The sequence below is a fragment of the Lepidochelys olivacea genome, assembly GCF_965140295.1.
Source record: "Lepidochelys olivacea isolate rLepOli2 genome assembly, chromosome: 9".
Classification (NCBI taxonomy): Eukaryota; Metazoa; Chordata; order Testudines; family Cheloniidae; genus Lepidochelys; species Lepidochelys olivacea.
Genome location: NC_140419.1, coordinates 82349147 through 82369256, shown reverse-complemented (window position 1 = coordinate 82369256; position 20110 = coordinate 82349147). Strand labels below are relative to the sequence as shown.

Here is a 20110-nt window from a genome sequence, read left to right as displayed (position 1 = left end):
TACTGTGGGAAAACATGTCAAAAACTTTGCTAAAGTTAAGGAACAACACGTCCACTGCTTTCCCCTCATCCACAGAGCCAGTTATCTCGTCATAGAAGGCAATTAGATTAGTCAGGCATGACTTGCCCTTGGTGAATCCATGCTGACTGTTCCTGATCACTTTCCTCTCCTCTACGTGCTTCAGAATTGATTCCTTGAGGACCTGCTCCATGATTTTTCCAGGGACTGAGGTGAGGCTGACTGGCCTGTAGTTCCCAGGATCCTCCTTCTTCCCTTTTTTAAAGATGGGCACTACATTAACCTTTTTCCAGCCGTCCGGGACTTCCCCCGATTGCCATGAGTTTTCAAAGATAATGGCCAATGGCTCTGCAATAACATCCGTCAACTCCTTTAGCGTCAACTCTCGGATGCAGTGCATCCGGCCCCATAGACTTGTGCACGTCCAGCTTTTCTAAATAGCCCCGAACCACTTCTTTCTCCACAGAGGGCTGGTCACCTCCTCCCCATGCTGTGCTGCCCAGCACAGTAGTCTGGGAGCTGATCTTGTTTGTGAAGACAGAGGCAAGAAAGCATTGCGTACATTAGCTTTTTCCACATCCTCTGTCACTAGGTTGGCCTCTCTCATTCAGTAAGGGGCCCACACTTCCCTTGACTTTCTTTTTGTTGCTAACATACCTGAAGAAACCCTTCTTGTTACTCTTAACATCTCTTGCTAGCTGCAACTCCAGGTGTGATTTGGCCTTCCTGATTTCACTCCTGCATGCCCGAGCAATATTTTTATACTCTTCCCTGGTCATTTGTCCAATCTTCCACTTCTTGTAAGCTTCTTTTTTGTGTTTAAGATCAGCAAGGATTTCACTGTGAAGCCAAGTTGGTCGCCTGCCATATTTACTATTCTTTCTAAACATTGGGATGGTTTGTCCCTGCAACCTCAATAAGGTAGAGTACTTTGAAACAAAGCTGACAACTAGAAGTAGTAGGCAGCTTTCAACCATATTTTATTTTAAATGGTTCTTTGCAGAAGTATGAAATCTGAGAGCACCAACACCTGTGCACCAACTATTTATGATGCAGAAGTCATTTGAGGCAGTGGAATTGCATCTCTGGTGCATCTCTTGGCAATAGAGAGGGATGAAAATATGAAAACCTGGGCTGTGTAAAGACTGCAGAGACACCAAGCTATGAAAAGCCAAAGGAGGGAGAAAACAAGGGAGACATATGGGCAAGTAAAGAGAACAGCTCCTGTCCTCTGCCTAGAGCAGAGGAGATCTTCCCCTCCTTGGTAAACAGCTGGCATGGCTGGAAGCTGAAACTAGACAAATTTTGGACTAGAAATAAAGACAGACACCTTTTTAACCGTCTGTGTATTAACCCTTGCAACAACATATCCAGGGAGATGGCAGATTCTCCATCAACTGAATCCTTTAGAATGGATGTTTAGAAATACACTCAAGCTCAACCGCAAGTTAAGGGCTTGATGCAGAAATTATTGGGTGAAATTCCAAGGCGTCTGTTACACAGGAGGTCAGACTAGGTGATCATAGTGGCCCCTTCTGACCTTAAAACTTATGAAAAAAAAACCCCAAACAAACGAGTGCTTCCCTTCTCCTTGACTGGTGTATTATGAGCTTCCCCCACCCATTTCAATCTTCATTAATCACTGCACGGGGAAATCAGGAACTTAATGAAATGGAGTTTGTTTTAAACAAACACCTGGAAACACTCAATTTACTGGGACATGGCTATTTCCAATAGATAATCACATATGCAAGAGCCAGAGCATTTTAAATCTGTCACAGGGTTACCTTGTGTGCCCTCCCATCTATTTATTGTAACCACCTGTTGTCCATCTTCTTATACTTAGGCAATAAGCTCCTTGGGGCAGGAATCATTTTTTTTGTGTGTTTGTACAATGCAAAGCACTATGGGGCTGGGGAATTTAGGTGCTATTGCAATGCAAAATAATAAAAAAGAATCAGCTGTTAAAGTGGAGGAGAGAAGCAGATAGAGCAATGTAATCCAAAGCAGAGATAAACCAAAGCCATAAAATTCAGTTCTGGACTTAAATCAAAATTTATGGATGTTCAGATCCAAGAGCTTGTCTTGTTTTTAACTTTACATACTGGGCCTAGCAACAAAGCTGAGATCAGGATCTCGGCTCTCCCAAATGTAGGGCTGTTTGAATTGGAATCAAGTTTTGGACAGATTGCTGGTCCGAAGCAGGGCAGAGTTTAATAGCCCTTAAAAAAATTGAGACTCACCATCTTCTTCACAATCCATAAGATCGAAGTGACCATTTAATTTCATTTCTAGAACAAATACCAATCGTGTGCCACAGAATAAAGCAATATTGGTTTGATTTATTTTAATTAAATAAACCCTAAACAAACTTATGGCTTCTGCAAAGATTGTTTTTGGAAAGGGTATAACAATAGCTAGAAACAAAAAAAGAGCTGGATCTGGAATATTAAAGGGCTTTCACGGAGAATGCCCTTACAATGTCAAAGGCTTTGGACTCTCTTTAATGAACAATGTGTTTATAATGCAAGAATCACACTTAGCCCTGGGGCTTGGGAATCTTTATCAATGGAACATTAATGGTCCAATGTCAAAACAAATGACTTAACCCTCAAAAATCAAGCCTCCAGACAAAGGCCTGAGTAAATAGAAGATGCCTTGAAGGTCAAAAGATTCTGGCTTTGCCATCAGACCAGGCAGGGAAGTGAGCTTTAGAGCCGAGGGCCCTCCAATGAAGACATCCTGCCAGCAACCCTCAGATGTTCAAGTCTGGAGAATGCCAATAAGTATACAAATCAGCGGATTCTGATGGTCACAAGGGGATCTGGGGATGGAGACTGTTACTAAAGTAGCGAGGGTCAGAATTGTGCAAGATGAATTGTACCCTGAAATTTAAGGCCAATGTTCTTTCTACCTCAACCCATCTTTCGGAAACAAACACCAGCTGGCTACATAGCCTGGAAAAACAAATTGCAAAACAGATTATTTTCTTCTTTCTGAGCGGGAAGCAGGAGCCCCAGAAGCGGATGATTGACCAGATGGGTGCATTAGGTCCCCGAGCCATTAAATGGGATTATTAACAATATCAATGTTCAGCCAGCTTGGTAACGGAACACCACCATATGTGAACAGGCACCCGCATGCTGATCTTTCCAGACACTGGCTCATACCTCTAACGTTCTAGGCTGGCTGGCAGTCCCTGGGATGCTTCAAAGTGCAAGATGTCAGATGCCCAACCCTGAGTGATCTGTATGGCAAGATTGCCATCCACTATTCACCTGCTTCCAAATCTGCTGACTGCTTTCTGTTCTCACAGGGAATAGATTGGGAGGTGGACACCTAGGAGACACCAGGCCACAGAGGAATCAAGGTCAGTGCTAAGAACTTGGAGATCCTGGCTTCCAGACCAGCACACAGCCCAGTAGATCAGGCTACCTTTCTGTGAATAAACCAGAAACTGGAGTTGTGGTAAAATGTTAACAGGGCATCCTCTTTCACTGCAAGTTGCTGAACTGTGGCAAGAGGAATATGCAGACACCTACCAACAGCCAGAGAATGAAGGAATGCACTGTATGCTAGTTGAGTGCCTCTGACTCTGGTGTTTTCTAGCGCCTGGTGGGTGGGGAAGAGCTATACACAAATGCAGAGTCTGTGTGTATGTGAGAGAATGAACATGCATTGGTTTAAAAAAAAAAAAAAAAAAAAAGACACGAGCAGCTGATATTTTGCCACCTGGATCTTCTCTTAGTCTCAATTCCTATTGCACTGCAGGTACTTGACAGGAGATATTTCATTTGTGAGGGACATTTACTGCTCCAAGGCATAGGCTGGTATTCGCAGATCCCCTGCTGACTGCGCAAAGGTTTCTGGTGGAAAGCAAGCACACAGGTGACTGTTCGCAGGAGGGTTTAGGAGAGACCTCTCCTCCTGCATACACACGTGGGTTCCTGGTAACAGCCATGTGCACAGGTAGGGGAGAATGGAGTCCTTTGTCTGAGGGAGTATTTGCTTAGGCAAAGAGGTTTATATGCAGCTCGGGAAACGTCTCTGCACAGACTCTTGCAATTGCCAGCTGTCTGCACACCCCCTATGGAGGGTTTAGCAACACATCCACGTGGAGAACACACACAGCTCACAAACCCTGGTTATAGCTGAAATTCCTGTGTGCCATAGCATGGTATGTACCTAATCTGCTTGTACGAAGAAAGCTGATTGTGTCTGATGCTAATGATTAGAGAGAGACAACAACCAAAACATCCCGTAGGTTTAAACTTAATTTAGGAGTGAATTAAGTCTTAAGAGTGCAAGGGGCTAACAGTACCAGCGATTAGCTTGAGCCAGACACAGCACAGACAGGTGCTGCGTAAGTTTCCCTAAGTACAGCTCAGCCAGTGCACCACAGTCCTGATCTGCTCTTCCAGTCCTCAGCTCCCCACCCGGGCTTTGCAGATGAATCTCAATGCTGTCCCAACAGGCACCCCTGTTGTTCTAATCCCCCAACCACCAATGTCAAATGCACCACACTCCTGACTGGCAGCACCTCTGCTCATCTATTCCCCCACTGCCCCTATTCGCTTCCTTTACAACTTCAGTAGCCATTCGATATTATCATCATCCAGGCCAGTGGTCATCCATCCTAGAGGATCTCCCAGCTGATTGTGATCTCCCTGCCTACCTTGGCTCACACTGCTCCCGGAGGCAGCCAGCACAGCCCAACGGCGGGGGGGGGGGGGGGAATGGGGCGCAGGGAGAGGGAGGAGGCAGGGGTCTCCCTCTGTGTGCTACTCCTGCCTGCAAGCAGTGTCCCCGCAGCTCCCATTGAACGGGAGAGCTGAGGGGGCAGTGCTTGCAGAGACGGGCGGCGCGTGGAGCCATATGCCCCCCCCACTCCCAAGGGGCCACAGGGGTGTGTTGGCCCCTTCTAGGAGTAGTGTGGGGCCAGGGTAGAGAGGGAGCTTGCCTTAGTCTCACTGCACCCGCAGTCGACGGGGAGCCACCGGAGGTAAGTGCTGCCTGACAAGAGGCCGCAATTCAACCCTCATCCCTGAGCCCCTCCTGGAGCCGGCACCCCATACCTCCTCTTGCACTCCAAACCCCCTCCTGTACCTGAAGCCCACCCTGAGCCCCCACTCAGAGCCAGCACCCCAACCCCTCTCCTGCACCCCAACCCACAGCCCCCTCCCAGACAGCACCCCATATTGCCTTCTGCACCCTGAACCCCTTCCTGCACCCCAAAACTCTGCCCCAGCCCTGATCCCCCTCCCAGAGCCAGCACCCTGTACCCCCTCCTGCACCCCAACACTCTGCCCCAGCCTGGAGCCCCCTCCTGCACCCAAACAACTCCCTCCTAGAGCTTGCACCCCTCACCCCCTCCTACACCCCAACCCTGGGCTCAGCCCAGAGCCCCCTCCCACACTGCAAACCCCTGGGCCCCAGTCCAGAGCCTGCACACACACACCCTGAATGCCAACCCTCAGCCCCAGCTGGCAAAAGTGAGTGAGGGTGCGGGACAGTGAGTGACAGAGAGAAGTGTGGAGGGGGGGGGGGAGAAGAAGAGATGGAGTGAGCAGGGCAGGACAGATCCTGGGTTGCCCTTAGATTGAAAACGTGATCTTGGGTGTAAAAAAGGTTGGAGACCACTGACCTAGGCTCAGTGGAGTGCCCTGTGCATGCTTTGAGAGCAGGGAAGTGGATGACTCGTAGTCATTTACCAGTAAGCAGAAGTATATTGACAGACATTTGGGGGTGGTTTCACCTCCATTTCACTCCACAAAGTTGACCACAACTCTTTTACATGAAAAGCTGGGAAGAGAGAGATAGCAGACTGTTCACCTCTTGTTAAACTCACAAAAATGCATCCTTGCATAAGCGGGTGTTTTTTCTCCCCTCCAGCACTTTCTCACCATGGCAGTCACGCTGCTTCAGTGTGGTCTCTGCTGCCGGCCAATTTTGTTATTCTTTAAAATGATACCTTGAACCTTAAACACAGAGGGCTGCGTTTGCAAACAACCACACTGGCCATGCCACAGGCTTCTCTACCAGCCACACAGCCAGAATACTCAGGGAAAAAAAATTCTCAACTTTCAAGGAAATAAGGATGCTATTTTAAAATAATAGATTTTAAATTTGAATTGAATAATGTGTGTATGTGTCAATTCAGTGTGAGGTCTCCTCATGCTTAGGAATGTTCAGACTCAGGGTTTCGGGTCAGGTCTTAAACAAGACCTAGTTCAAGAATAACTTTTCCTTTACCTATCTGCCATGACCAGAGTTCTGAGTTTTGTCTTTCCCCCCTACAGCCTCCACAGAATCTATATCAGCTGAAGCAGTCCGAGGAAAGCAGCAGCCCCCTGCTCGGCAGTAAGATAGTAGTGGGATCAACCATGGCAGGAGACACCCAGAATCCTAAACTTTGGTGCTGGCAGGTAAAATACCTTTCAGTTTGTGCTGTTTTATTTGAACTGTCCCAGGGACCAGGGTTGAATGGGCACTGGAGACTCCGCAGGTCAGGAAGGAGGTGCGCTCTCAGGGTAATGTGAGGATTGGGAAACCTCGTACTGTGGACAAATTCTCCAGAGTTGTACCAGCACTAACTTCACATGCACACACACAAACGGGAGAGGGAGAAACCCAACAATGCATGCCAAGTGGAACAGGAAAAACTGGAGGGGAAGGAAACTGTATTTTCAAGCTACTCAGATGGTATTATAGACAATGGAGAGCCAAGTAAACAAATTAAAAAGCAATAAAGAAAGGGGTCAGCAGTCCCTTTGACTCCTAGCTCCTCTCATTTCAGCAGGTTTCTGATCAACTTTGTTTGACCGCAAGGAGAAGTTTCCTGTTTTGTTGATGGTGCTTCTGAAAAATCTATCCGGTCCAAGAGCAGGTTGCACGTGTCTCGTTTTTCTGTGAGCTACTCGGCTGCAATGATAAGGACAGAGAGGCCTTAAGAGAGAGCGAGCACTCATTGCATGCCTGAGCCTGAATGCAATGGGAAGAACACTGCCATGGGATAACAGACTCGGAAAAGTGAAGGCCCAGCCAAGTTTATTTTTAAAAGGCTGGATGGATTTATCCCCTGGCAATGTTCTATCCCAATTACTTTATTTTTTTATTCTACTCAAGGATTAAATGATAACGATGTAATTATCTTATGCAGTTTGAGGCAGCAGAAGCAGCATGAAGGGTGCTCGCTAGACAGTTAATACAAACATCCTGATTGCCCTTTAGTGCAGATTTGTTTTATTGGGGGGGGAACACAACTTATTCACCCCTCTCTATAGAAAGTTACTAATATAGGGGGAAATTTTGCCTGAATTACATCCTGTGCAACCCGAGTGATCAGAAGGGGAGCAAATGAAGGCAGAACTTGGCCACTATATTTGTCTAGTAAGTAAGTTTTTTTTTGTTGTTGGTTGTGGGATTTTGTTTTTAAAATGAAAGGAGGGGACTGCCCCATTCCATTCTTCCCGCCACCCCAAAAAATTCCTTTTCACTGAATTTTTGGAATTTACCACAAGGACAAGTAGACAGAAAAAAATTAATGATGCAGCTTTGTTTCCATATATCATGGCACAAGTGAAATCATCTCGCAATTAAATAATCCACCCACATTCACCTTGGGCGGCAGCTGTGACGCAAGGGGGAATTCACCCCTAGGCATGCGTAAGTAGTGGAACTGTCATAGCTGTTTCTTATGGGTTCCAGTACAGGCGAGCAGCTTTAAAATCCGGTCAGCGTTCCACAGGAGACCACCTTGGAAACACTGTGACTCAGCCCATAACCCGGCTGGGTTGGCTTTATCCACTTTCAAGGCTGGGCTGGTTAGCTCTGATCCTCCTTTAGTGGCACTGGCAGCTCTGAACCTTCTTTCTGCATCATGAGTGCTTCCTTAACTTTCACTGAGCCGTTGTCAAAATAAAAATCAATACACTTCAGTTTATGCTGACTCCCTTCTGCCTCATTTACACCATGGGACTGGAGGATCTCAGGCCAATCAAATGTGGGAGACCTATATAAGATTCTCAAATGAACACAAAGTCTTATGTTTTGTTTTCTTGGAGGGATCTTTTCCAAACAGGTATTCGGGCATTAGTTCTGATTGCCAAGAGAGAAGTGGGAAACTAAACAGTCTTCTGCCATTGATGTGGAAAACTACTACTACTTGGATTCATTGTACATAGATTCACAATATAAAACATTCCCACCAATAGACTTGGCCCATTACTTGCCAACAGCAAAGTTCTCACACACGTGAAGGCTGTGGAACACAAATACAAAAGGGATTTGGACACTGGGGACTTTTTGCAGAATTCTACTAACCTCAGACCAAGAGAAGGTCAGCTTCAATTAAGAACACACTATACCAAGCAAGGAACCACTTTCAGATTTACACCTAGAATAATGCATTGGAGAAGTCTTTGGTGGACATTAAGTATCTCTTATGTAATATATTCAAGCTTAGTCCATGCTCAGACTACTTAGCTATATGATGAATTTTTACAACCTCTAGTCGTCTGTTCATTCTCCGAAGTTATGTTTACACTCCAAGCTTTCCCTCTTATTGCATGACTACCTACTTTGCTTAAGATCCTTTGGTGAGGGACCTTGTCAAAGGCTTTCTGAAAATCCAAGAACATTATATGCATGGGATCATTCATGTCCGCACATTTGTTGACCCCTCAAAGAATTCTAATAGATTGGTGAGGTATGATTGCCAGTGCTCATCTTGCAGCTGAAACATTCGGGCAGCAGATTGTTTTGTTACAGAGCTATCTGAAAGCACAGCTGTTATAGGCCACCTTTGCTCATTGAGTCTTTCGAACATATCATATACCGAATTCAAGCAAGTTTTACAAAACTGGATCAGACGGTGTCACTTAACCTGAAGCTGTGTTTGTTTTCTTTCAAGTGCTTTTGCAGCCACGGTGCTGGGGTGGAAGTGTGCAACTAGCCTACTTGCAGCTGCAACAGCACGATCCACACTACTTGAAGAAAACCCATCATTTATGGCTAGCTGCAAAGTATGGGCAAAACAATTGACAGATTCCCATGTAACATACCTCGGTGTGTTTGCGAGCACAATGTTGCTTGCATTATTGTGTACTCACGCCAAGCCACTGCCTGCCACACCCCATCTTTCCACTGTAGTGTTTAATTTTTCAGCAAGGTTTTCCACTGTATGTCAGTTTGTAGAACTGCGGATCTAAGCTCCCGATTTTCAATAGAATGGCAAGTGACAGTCATGTAGTTCTCTGTAGTTAATACTGTCCAGCAGTTAGTGGTGAAAGCTACTTTAACGGTGTTTTCCAATTTTTCCCAGAGAGATTTCAGTCTTCATAGCACTTCTCTTGTCATGGGGTTACAGTCTGTCTCACAGGCACACCTATTCAGGGTCTACAAAACTCATCAATGCACAAAAACCTGTACCTTCAACCACACTTACAGGCAACATATCTGTAGTGATCATGGTGCACAACAACTCCGCTAGTTTTTTGGCACATTGTGTGTTGCATTTTTTTGAACTGCCAGAAACAAAAACAGTCAGTGTTGTTTGATTTTTGCATTCTTTTTCACATGAAACAGGGATGTTTCAGCTTCAAATGGTTCAGCATTGCTCCGGAACTGTTTGCATACCTCAGCTCTGTATTACACAGGTTACATTTAACGGTGTCTTCTGTTATCTTTGTGAAATGATTCCAAGCATTACTTCTTTTCAATCGCTCCATCTTCAAACTATGGGTGTGCTTACTGCTCTGGAAAAGTAGTTACCAAAAATCGCAATAAACCTTCAAACAACATCAAGTAGGTTAATGCTATCAAAGTGTGACATCAGTTCCACAGAAATGGTTCTAACAATGCGGAACATAGTTTCACTTACACTATGAAATGTAGAAAAAATACACAGGCAAGAAAATACGGCCCACATAAAATAAGGACACTTAAAACCCAATTCTCACAGCACAATTGCTACATATTTCTGGTATTGCTGTGGTGTTTTTAACAGGCACATTAGGTATTACAATGTCATGGAACTATTTTACCAATCTGTTTTAAACGCTAACTGCAATGTATTAACAGTAAGACTAATACTTATCATTTAACCACTTAATATTTTACATCTCTACTGCAGACAATGACAGACAGCATAGCTCTGCCCTGGCTACAATAGATCCTGCTGTAACTTGCCTCTGTTCACAGCCTGAACCTGCAAGCGCGCTGCGCACGAGAACTGCAGAACTATTAAAAAAAAAAAAACCACCCTCCAAAATCCTATAAACATCTCCCTGAGGAATGGAAAAATTAACTTCAGAAAGTAAATCAGGAACAGAGTAGAACGTAGAAACCTGTTCAGTGCCAGGAGACTTCAAAAGAAAAAATCACCAGCCATCTAAAAGTCAATTAAAAAAGTCATTTTACTGGGGTGATTGAATGAGCCAGAACTACATTGAGGTGGGAACTAATATGCAATTAAGTCTTCTCACCAAAATCAAAACTGGCACTGTGGGATAGGAAAGGTCCTAGAATCACTGCAAACTCCCATAAACTATACTCTGAGTGGGGTGTGTATCCAGTACAGGATGTAGCAGGCAAGTGGGCTCGCTAGCAAGTCATTTATCTCGTTGGCTTATTCTATTTTTAAATATAAGTACTATCAGGGCTCCAAATTACCTTTGTGTACAACGTATGCATACTTGCATTTCTATGACTGTCACCTTGGTCTTCTCTCTCTTGTCTACACCCATCTGTCACGTATTGCCTATATTTAGGTTCTGATTCGGGAAAGCACTTATGCACATGCTTAAAGTTAAGTATGTGTTTAAGTTGCACTGACTTCAGTGAGACTTAAGCACTCTGCTGCAGAGGGATGTTTTCCTGAATCAAAGCCTTGGATTGTAAGCTCTCCAGGAGAGGGACTGACTCTGAGCACGTCCTTGCGCTGCCCAGCATAACAGGGTCCCAAATTGAACCTCTGAGCACAACTGTTGATACAAACAAATTTAAAATTTGTATTAAAACTAATGTTAAAATTATATAATATACAGGCTGAGAAAAGAGTGTTTGTACATCTGGGTATAGTGCTTAGATTATCCACAAATACCAAGTTTGTTTTTAAACTCATAAGATACATATAGTGCATAATCAGCAGTAACCTAAATTTAAGTGAATGAATTCAAGAATACACTTTAGATATTTAGCATCCAAGTATTCAGGTACATTACTCATGAAAAAAGTTATACAGAGAGTTTGTGGCAGAAAGCAAAATATAGCAATGAGTGCAGATCGTCCCTCAGTAATTGAGAATTTAGGATTGGTTGTCGAGCGTAGCGTTGACTGACTCCACATTCTCTCAGCACTTGCTTGTTACTGGGGTCTCAGCTGCCCAGGGCTCCGACGATCAGCACGTGAGTTTGAACCTCGTAGCCCCTAGCTCTCAGGGTGTCGGCCAGAGGGGCATATTTCTCCAGCTTTTGAGATCGGGAGTCATGGAAAGTCGGGGATCCTGTTTTCAAAGAGCACTGTGACGTCCACAATGACGATCTTCTTCCGGTCCTCATTGGTGATGACGATGTCCGGTTGCAGTTGGTTGTTGGTTCCAGGGATGGTGGAGTTCACAGCAACCTTCCCTATGGGTGGTGGGATGGCTCTGACCAGGCGATCTTCTAATACCCAACTTTACCCATAATCCAGTAACTGTACAATCTCCCTCCCACCAAGATAAATTATATCTCCTTGCTGCAATGGAAATCTGGGCCATCCATACCTCTTAAAGGAGAAGAATCTCCTAAGGAAAATCTATATATACACAAAGTATATTTTTTTAAAATAAGATATTCATTCCATTGTACATTCCAAGTGACTGCCTGGATTAACTGAGCTCTCACATAAATTACATTAAGAGGAGATGGCTCTGGTAGAGCATAGTCATTTCCCCCATTCACATGCTGTAATGAGCATAGTTAATGAGCCCCTGAGACAAGTACACTGAATCCAATTGCAACCCTCATCTCACCCCCAACAACGCTTCCTGGCAATTTTCCCAAACAAAGCACTGCAAACCTTAACCCTGAAGTCCCATTTCAAAGATCACAGAATTAGCTGGGATATAAAAATCTAGCTAGATTTGATAATCCTACCTGAGACACTGGGGACCCCCTTCTGTAGCTCCAAAAAACCCCTGCAACTCCCCATCTGCACAGATGGTACCAGGGCATTGTGGTAAGTAGCCTGGCAATTTACACACACTAATTAAGACAAATCAGTGATGACTAGTTAAAACATTAAGACCCACTGGAGCCCAGAAATTAAGTCATCCGTAGCTAAAGTACGCACCTTAACACACAGAAGAGGCAAACAGGCCTATAAAGGGCTGCCATCATGACAGCCTTCTATGCAGGCTGTAGGAAGTGTGCTCCAGAGAAACCACAGCTCCAACTATAAGGAGGAGAAATAAGGCTCTTTTCTTTACTTGTACATGGACAGTGTTATTTTTTGATGGCATCCAATTAGTTTAAGAGCATCTTCAAATTGAATTTCAACATAAAAATGATTTTGTGGCTGATTTCCACTCAAAGGTAGGCTGGAAACAAAGTATTTCGGGGTGTAGGATTTTATGGGATCCCTTCTCCGCCTTTTGTTTTTTTAAAAGCCTCCCAAATTCTTTCCTTGGATATTTCAAAGGTAGCGAACACATTAAACAGTTACTACCACTATAGTCCAGATCAAAATGAAAGGTTTTTTTGGTGTGTGTTAAATTTACACTACCTAATAGAAATGCTTTCATTAGTTATATTTAAATAATCACTAAAAATCACTTGCAGAACAAAAGACCATTGAACATTTTCCAACATTGAAGGAAACCCAAATCCAAGAATGTTGGGCTAGTGTAAGAGAACCAGGAAGTGAAATTCTTCAAGTTTGGTGTTACTTAACTGTCCAAGGCCCCAATCCTGCAATGAGAGGTATGCAGGTGAACCCTACCCCCATGTGGAGACCCACTGAAATCTATGCGGATTGGTACAGGGCTCTTAGCTGTGTGCCACTTATTGCAAGGTCAAGGTCCAAGCAAAGAAACAGCGTGAAAGGATGAACATAAATTAGAGTGTTAAAATTCTGTTTCAATAATAATAGCGTTACAATTTTTCATCTGGAAAGTGCCTCTTTAAGAGTTCCAATGTGCTTTTCTTGGAGATTATTTGGTTTTATTAAAGCCGATACCAACAGAAACAAGAAACATTCTGAACCCAGAACAAAAATGTCCCATTTAAGTACCTACTATTTTTTTGGAAGTTTTTCTCCTTCAATTTTAATTAAGCTCTCCCCAGGCTCAGCAGCTTGGCGTGTTTCACTTTAAAGTAAGCTTAGTCCCTAGACCAGTTTCTCCCCACCCCCTATTGCTCACAGCTTCCATTGTTTACATAAAGCTTAAGAAATAAACGTGCTTTTACTAAAATACATGGATTACTAGTTGGTCAGTGATCAGAAACATTGTGACTGCTGATGTTCCCTCTTCATCTGGAGCCAAACAAATAGTAAGAGTTTGTATTGCTCCTTATGCAACAACTCACGGTCACTTTATAATTCACAAATGATGTTATACTGGGGGGTGCATAAGAGAATTCTCCTCTACACAACCAATCTATTGCTCCATTCACTCAGCTCAACAACCCAAGAGATAGGACGAGGTCTTGGGGGTGTAACAGACTGAAAAAAAAAAAACACACACAGGCTTGTTAGACTAGGTGTCCCTTATAAGAAACAATTGGTGTGTAGCTATCAACAATAGCAAATTAACATTTTAGTTAACTAATGCTGTGCTTTATTAGTATCTTGCAGTTAAGGCTCTGGACTGGGAATCAGAAGATCTAAGCCCGGTTCCTAGCTCTGCTATAGTCTTTTTCCTTGACCTTGGCCAAATCATTCAATCTCTCTGTTCCACAATTCTCCATCTATAAAAGGGATACTATTACTTTCTCAGTCTGTCTTGTCTATTTAGATTGTAACTTTGGGGAGCATGGAATGTCTTTTGTGTAATTTGCAGGTTTAGCACATTACAGTTCAATTTCAGGTCCGACCGTAGGTGTTACTGTAATATAAATAATTACACACCAAAAAAAAAAAACAAAAAACCCTATGTTAAAAGAGCATTACTTACGTTGCAAAGTCAAGCACTCAATAGTAAGGAAATGCCAGAGTTAAGGTTGCCTGTGCAACCAATTTTATGGGGAGCTGGGACAAGGGGAAATGGCTTCCCCAAAAGAGGGTTCTGATTCCATTGCATATATCACCACCAGAGTATGATTTATATAGCACACAACAAGCATTGGGCTGGGTATTATACAGGCATTTGGAAAAGTTAATTTCATTGCAGGTACTGTGTGGGTGTTATTGTTTCTTTTTCTCAGTTTGAGGCACTGTCCCAGATGCAGGAAATGTCAAATAAGCACCAGCGAGCTATGCCATGTGGAGAACACCCAGTACATACTATTTGAACACCAAACTACCTGACACTAAAGAATGGACTGGCCAAGCATTCCTGGAAGCAGGGCCTTGCGGGCCCAGAGCAAGGTGCTCAGAGTCGGGATGTCAGTTTCTTAAAGGTTAAAAAAAAATAATAGTTCCCTGTTACTCTTAGGATACCGACTTGAGTTACTGACAGAATGTGTTGGTAACATGGCTACGTGATAGCTGTTATTCGGCGGAAGATGTATAATTCCTTTCCTAGAAGGTTTCCCCTCCTTTGTTTCCCCAAGAACCATTGCCTGCTGCAGTGACCCTCCTTTCGGCCAACTACGCTTGGAAGCATTGAACTTTGGCAAGGTAGGAAGGGAGGCTGCTCAACAGCAACACATGTTCTTCCTTGCTCCACCATCTGAAAGCTCCCAGCCCCAAGAGCGAGGTACCTGACCCTCTGACAAGCACTTTAGGCTGGCCCAGCAGCCACCCCCACCTCACACCCAGCAGTCTCACACCCGCTGGAACTGAGCCTTGGGTTAAGACATTCATAACCCTCAGGCAACCTAGGTGGAAGCATTCCCCACATCCAGAGCCTGGTGAGCCTCCTTTCCTATCAGGATCTACAACAAGCCACGGGACCCACCTAAAATAGGAGGGAATTCCATGGCATGATGGCTTGTAGGGGACATATGGCAGAGGTTGCCCTTGTAGACTTGAGTGCACCAAATCTGATCCTTCACCGCTTTATGGAACAGTCCAGTTGAATCCAGTGGCGAACAAGTTCCTTGTTCTTGGCTTCCACTGGGTGACTGTAAGAGACAAAAATCCCTTCCACAGTAAGGCTTTCACTCCAGATTTCATTGCATGGGATTTTACAGGGATTTCTATAGAAACCTGTTTGTTTCAGTCATGTTAAAATTCCATAGAACTTTACCATAAGGGAGCGAGGCAGCTGAATGCAAACACAATCCAGGTGCTCACTCAGTTGCATAAGCCTAGCTAACAGCTATAGGGGTTATATGCCACATTCCTCCTTTCCCCGTGCCCTGCAGTGCAGGCAGCTTTTTGCAACACTGTGTCATGTTTAATAAATTACCACCTGGAACCGGCTTCTCAGCAAAATGCTCCTTCCTTCCCCTTTCCCCAAGGAAAGGGCTTTGATCCAGTACACCAGTTCATTTAAACGCAATGAAATAGCTTGGCCTAGAGGTACCAGTGCTGTGCACTGCCACATAAGCAGCACACACAAGTTTGATTCATGGACCTGGCTCTTTCTCCCATGCTGAGCACACTGTGGTAGCAACATGGTCTACCACCAGCCTGTCAGGATGGGGAGATCACTGCTGAGTGACATGAGTTGGATAACCACTACTGAAAGATGAGTAAGCTGATCAGGGCAGGGATTGCAGCATCCTATACACATTTGAACAGCAAATAAAATGGGAAAGACACAGACAGGTTCTGAAAGGGGCTGCTGGAGACTGGGCCTTGAGGGGGAGGATTGTAAAAGGGGAAGGGATTTTTACCAATCCCAGGACAGCACCTCTGCTGCAGGGGACCTTACAAGAAGGAAGAATAAATAAGTGAAATGAGATCCACTGCTCTGTTCATATCTACACAGGTTTCATGCAGGAAGACTCCCTGCTACATCGCTGGAAAATAGTGCTGCTATCTCTTTAATGAGCTGCTTGTTTACGGCACCTGGCAAGACCTGTTATACCAGGTAACTGTCTGATATTTGAAACGCTTACAGTTGAAAGCGTGTTACAGCAATTCAGAACATACTTAATGTGGGGTTTGCAACATCCCCAACCGACTCAGGGTGGATGAACAGAAATGAACCCCCAGCAAAGCAAGTCACCCCTCAAGTCTACTAACAAACTACTTCTATTGACTGTACACACTGTAGTTTGTCTGAGATTGCTCTAAGAAAAACCTGGGATGAGGGAAAATGTGCACAACATTTACACACACGTGCTATGTATACACACACACTCTATATGGCGCATGCACAGCCTAATTTTCAGAAGTACTGAGCACCTAGAGATTCCATGTACTTCAACTGGAATTTTGGGTGCTGAACCCTTCCATAAAATCGTAGCGTGTGTCTGCATATATAGTATATCCACATACACACCCAAAATGCAGCTATACTTTTATAAACACAGGTAGATAACTTCAAGTTCACGAAGGTTTCCAAGGGACATAACTATAACTGCAAACTCCTTGGGTCAGAGAGACTCTTTTTTGGTATGTTTTGTACAGCACCCAGCACAATGGAGCTGCAGCCCCGAGGTGCTACCACAATACAAGAGTAATGAAATCAGGCATTCACCAAAGAAAAAACAAACAAACAACAAAATAAGCGATAACTCACTTAGATTGAAGGAAACAACGGTATCTGCAATTAATTAAGATGAGTTTTCCAACTTTGAGGTTCATAAGCATCAGATTTGTTCTGTATAAACGATATAGATTTTATTATAACATACGTACTATGTTATAAAACACACATGGGTCCTATGAAAAAAGTGCACTGTTGTTGGTCCAGTAAAAGACAGCACCTCACCTTGTCATTCTAGCCATTGACATTTGGATCTTTACCGAGCAACAATATATAAGACAGTCACTAGGATTAAAAAAAAAAAAAGTTCCCAGGTGACTAAATTTAGAGTCTGCTGATAAAAAGGGTACTGGTGCAATGCTACATTCAAAATTCTCCAGGATATACCAGCTAGCAGCAAGAATCACCTATTGGGATTAGTTCCCCATTAGCTCTGTAACATCGTAGTTTGTTTACTGCCATTCACGTCACAAGCAATGATTTCCCTCTGCCTACAGCCCATCACATCCCCATAAGGCCAGGAAGCGGTTAAAAGTCCACTGAGTCCTTGCCCTCATCCACATAGCCACCGACTCTGTGGGCACTTCGGGCTGGAGCAACCACAGGGAAAAAAAAAATAAAATAAAATAGTGGGTGCTCAGCACCCACCCGCCACAGCTGTTTGGCAGCACCCCGATCAGCTGATTGGAGGCACTGCCAGACAGCTGATTGGCAGCTGGGGGAAGGGCTTTGGGGCGGGCGGAGAGGAGCAAGCAGGCGGGGGCCTCAGGGAGGGGAGCAGGAAGAGGTGGAGCAAGGGCAGGGCCCTGGGGCAGGGACAGGAAGAGGCGGGGAGAGGGCGGGGCTTCAGGACAGACCAGGGGTGGAGCACCCCCATGGAAAAGAAAAAACTCAGTGCTGATGCTCATCTACACTGAGTTTCTTAGGGTGGGGTTTTGGTGTTTTGTTGTTTTTTTTTTTTTTTTTTTAAAACACACACACAATGGATAAGGGGATCTTATTAAGTTGCCATGAAAATGTCAGTTTCTAGTGCAAGCCTGCCAGCCTGTTCACAACAAAATCATAGCCAAAGTTGGAGGACACATGGGGTAACGTGTACCATAAAAAGCAGCCCCAGCAGAATATGCACTTGGTGAACACTAGGAGCTCCTGGCACACCTTTGGACAGTACTGCTGCCCTGGGTTAATCAAGTCATTGATAACTACATGAAAAATTGGGGGTAGGTAAGAAAACACCTGCTGGGATGAGCATCACTCGGAGGCAAGGCCCTACACCCTACTTGATTATGCAACCAAATTCTAAGCAAGTTTCCTCTTTGTTCGGGTGCTGCATAATTCCAGGATTGTGCCACAGGATGGCTCCATTCTGCAGTCAATGCTTCTGTGCTGAAGAGTTTCCTGCTCCTTGCAGAGCACAACAGGACAGAAGGCAGTAGAGGAGGGAGGCAGGTTTGAGGGACTGAAGAATATGCAAGCACCTCTGGGTGACCTGCATTGTCTTTAACAGACAGGGAGGAAGAGACCCTGGGGATGGCCTGAACTGGTCTGTGTGAGAGAGATGCAGAACATGATCATCTAAATTGGCTTGGCTGTCAAAAGCCATTAAAATTAAACCAGATAATTTTTCCAAGATGGAAAAGACACACTAGAACGTGGTCCACTGCCCACATATTCACCCCCACTCTAGCCACTCACAGTCCACCCCACTTCTCGTATGCCCAACACCTATTGGAGAAGGCACCTGCCTAGTAAACATCAGAGCTCTGCTAGGTATAAGCCTCCAATTACAAGTCTCCCCCACCACCCCAGAACCAAGCACACAGATTTAGGATTCTTGGCACAACATTTAGGACTAATAAAGAGCATAGGGCACAGGCCTTGCTTAAAGGACACTACAGTAATTTATTATTCCATTGTAGGATTAGCTGAGCAGATATTTAAACACACTGTAGTACTGGACATTTTCACTGGTAAACCACGTTCATCATTTCCCTACTAGGCCTTTAACCTGAAACATGCTTTCAGGATAGAGTAGCAATGCTTGTAACCTCTGATTAGCAACGCACTTTTCTCTCTTCCCCCAGCTGCAGGCTCCCACTTCCAACTGATGACAACAGATGAGCCTCAGTGCTAAAAGACCTAAGCCGTAAGTGCTTGGATATGGAACATTTAACTACTCATCTGCAGGAAGCGTGGTCTCACACCGAGCACAAGAGTGGGAGTTGCAATTCCTATGGTTTACTCCTGGTTCTCCCACTGTTTGACCTTGGGCAAGTCACTTTGGTTTGTGCCTCAGTTTCCCAGTATGTAAAAGATGGATATTTCCCGATCCCCTACAGGCATGTTATGAGGCCTAGTGCCCAAGGATCTGATCCTGAAAACCTTTAGCTTCTCAAGAAGTCTCAGTTATTTCAGCAGGTCTATCCATGTAAGTAAGGGTCTGAAGTAGCAGCCCCCTAACTTGTGTACAAACTGGCTCATATTGTTCTCCTGCCCTCAGCATGGCAATAGTCTCCCAAAGAGGACATTGTATAACACACAAAGTGATTGCTAGCACAGGTGCAGTTACAAATCATGTATTAATCAAAAGCAAGAGGAAGAAACAAAAATACAATCTGCCAGTCGCCATTAGAAATGCTGCCCCCTAACAAACAAACAATTATGAATCACCATGAACATGACAACACCCTTGTGGTAATGTGAACATCTTCACTTGATTGGAATTAGCTCCACCCTTTTTCCTCTCAGGGGCCTGCAATAGGGATAAATAGGTTTTGCCTTCTCTTACAGGTAGAGAGGGACATCCGCACTTCAGCCCCAAACCAGTTGGCAAGGCTACATCAGGGCACTAACTCAACCTTCTTAGATCATTTGATGCTATAACAACATCATTTTGTCTTATCCTGCACCTTTCCTCCAAGGAAGGAACACTGCAGCTTTAACATCACAAGGCCTAATTTGCTTGGTGTTATCCTGCCCCTTTAGGAATTCATGTCAGGGCTTTAGAGAATTATTTATTCCCTACATAAATCAATTTTCCAATATCAAAATTTCAGATTCTATCAATATCCATGGTTACAGAGAACAGCTGGTACTATCCTGTTTGGGATACTAAGAAACTAACTTTCTCAGAACTAGAACACAAAGTTACAGGATTTTATGGGTAGGCCAGGGCTATCTGGGTCGGTAAAGCTTGAAGACAGACAACATTTTTTAGCAGATATTTTGAATTCTTCCAACATCCCTGGGCTTTTTAAACTAGATATACAGTTCAGAGCTTGTATTGAGCAA

General features: G+C 44.3%; 1 protein-coding gene and 1 long non-coding RNA gene across 2 annotated transcripts in view; one reads left to right on the top strand and one right to left on the bottom strand.

Annotated features, from left to right (window-relative positions):
* SLC16A2 (solute carrier family 16 member 2) overlaps positions 1–20110 on the bottom strand; it is an 86529-nt gene that overhangs the window by 56402 nt on the left and 10017 nt on the right. The gene's annotated exons all lie outside the window — the stretch shown is intronic.
* LOC311526533 lies at positions 6355–19773 on the top strand. Its single transcript, XR_014713042.1, has 3 exons — positions 6355–6443; positions 16097–16198; positions 18904–19773. It is a non-coding gene; the product is annotated as an uncharacterized lncRNA (long non-coding RNA).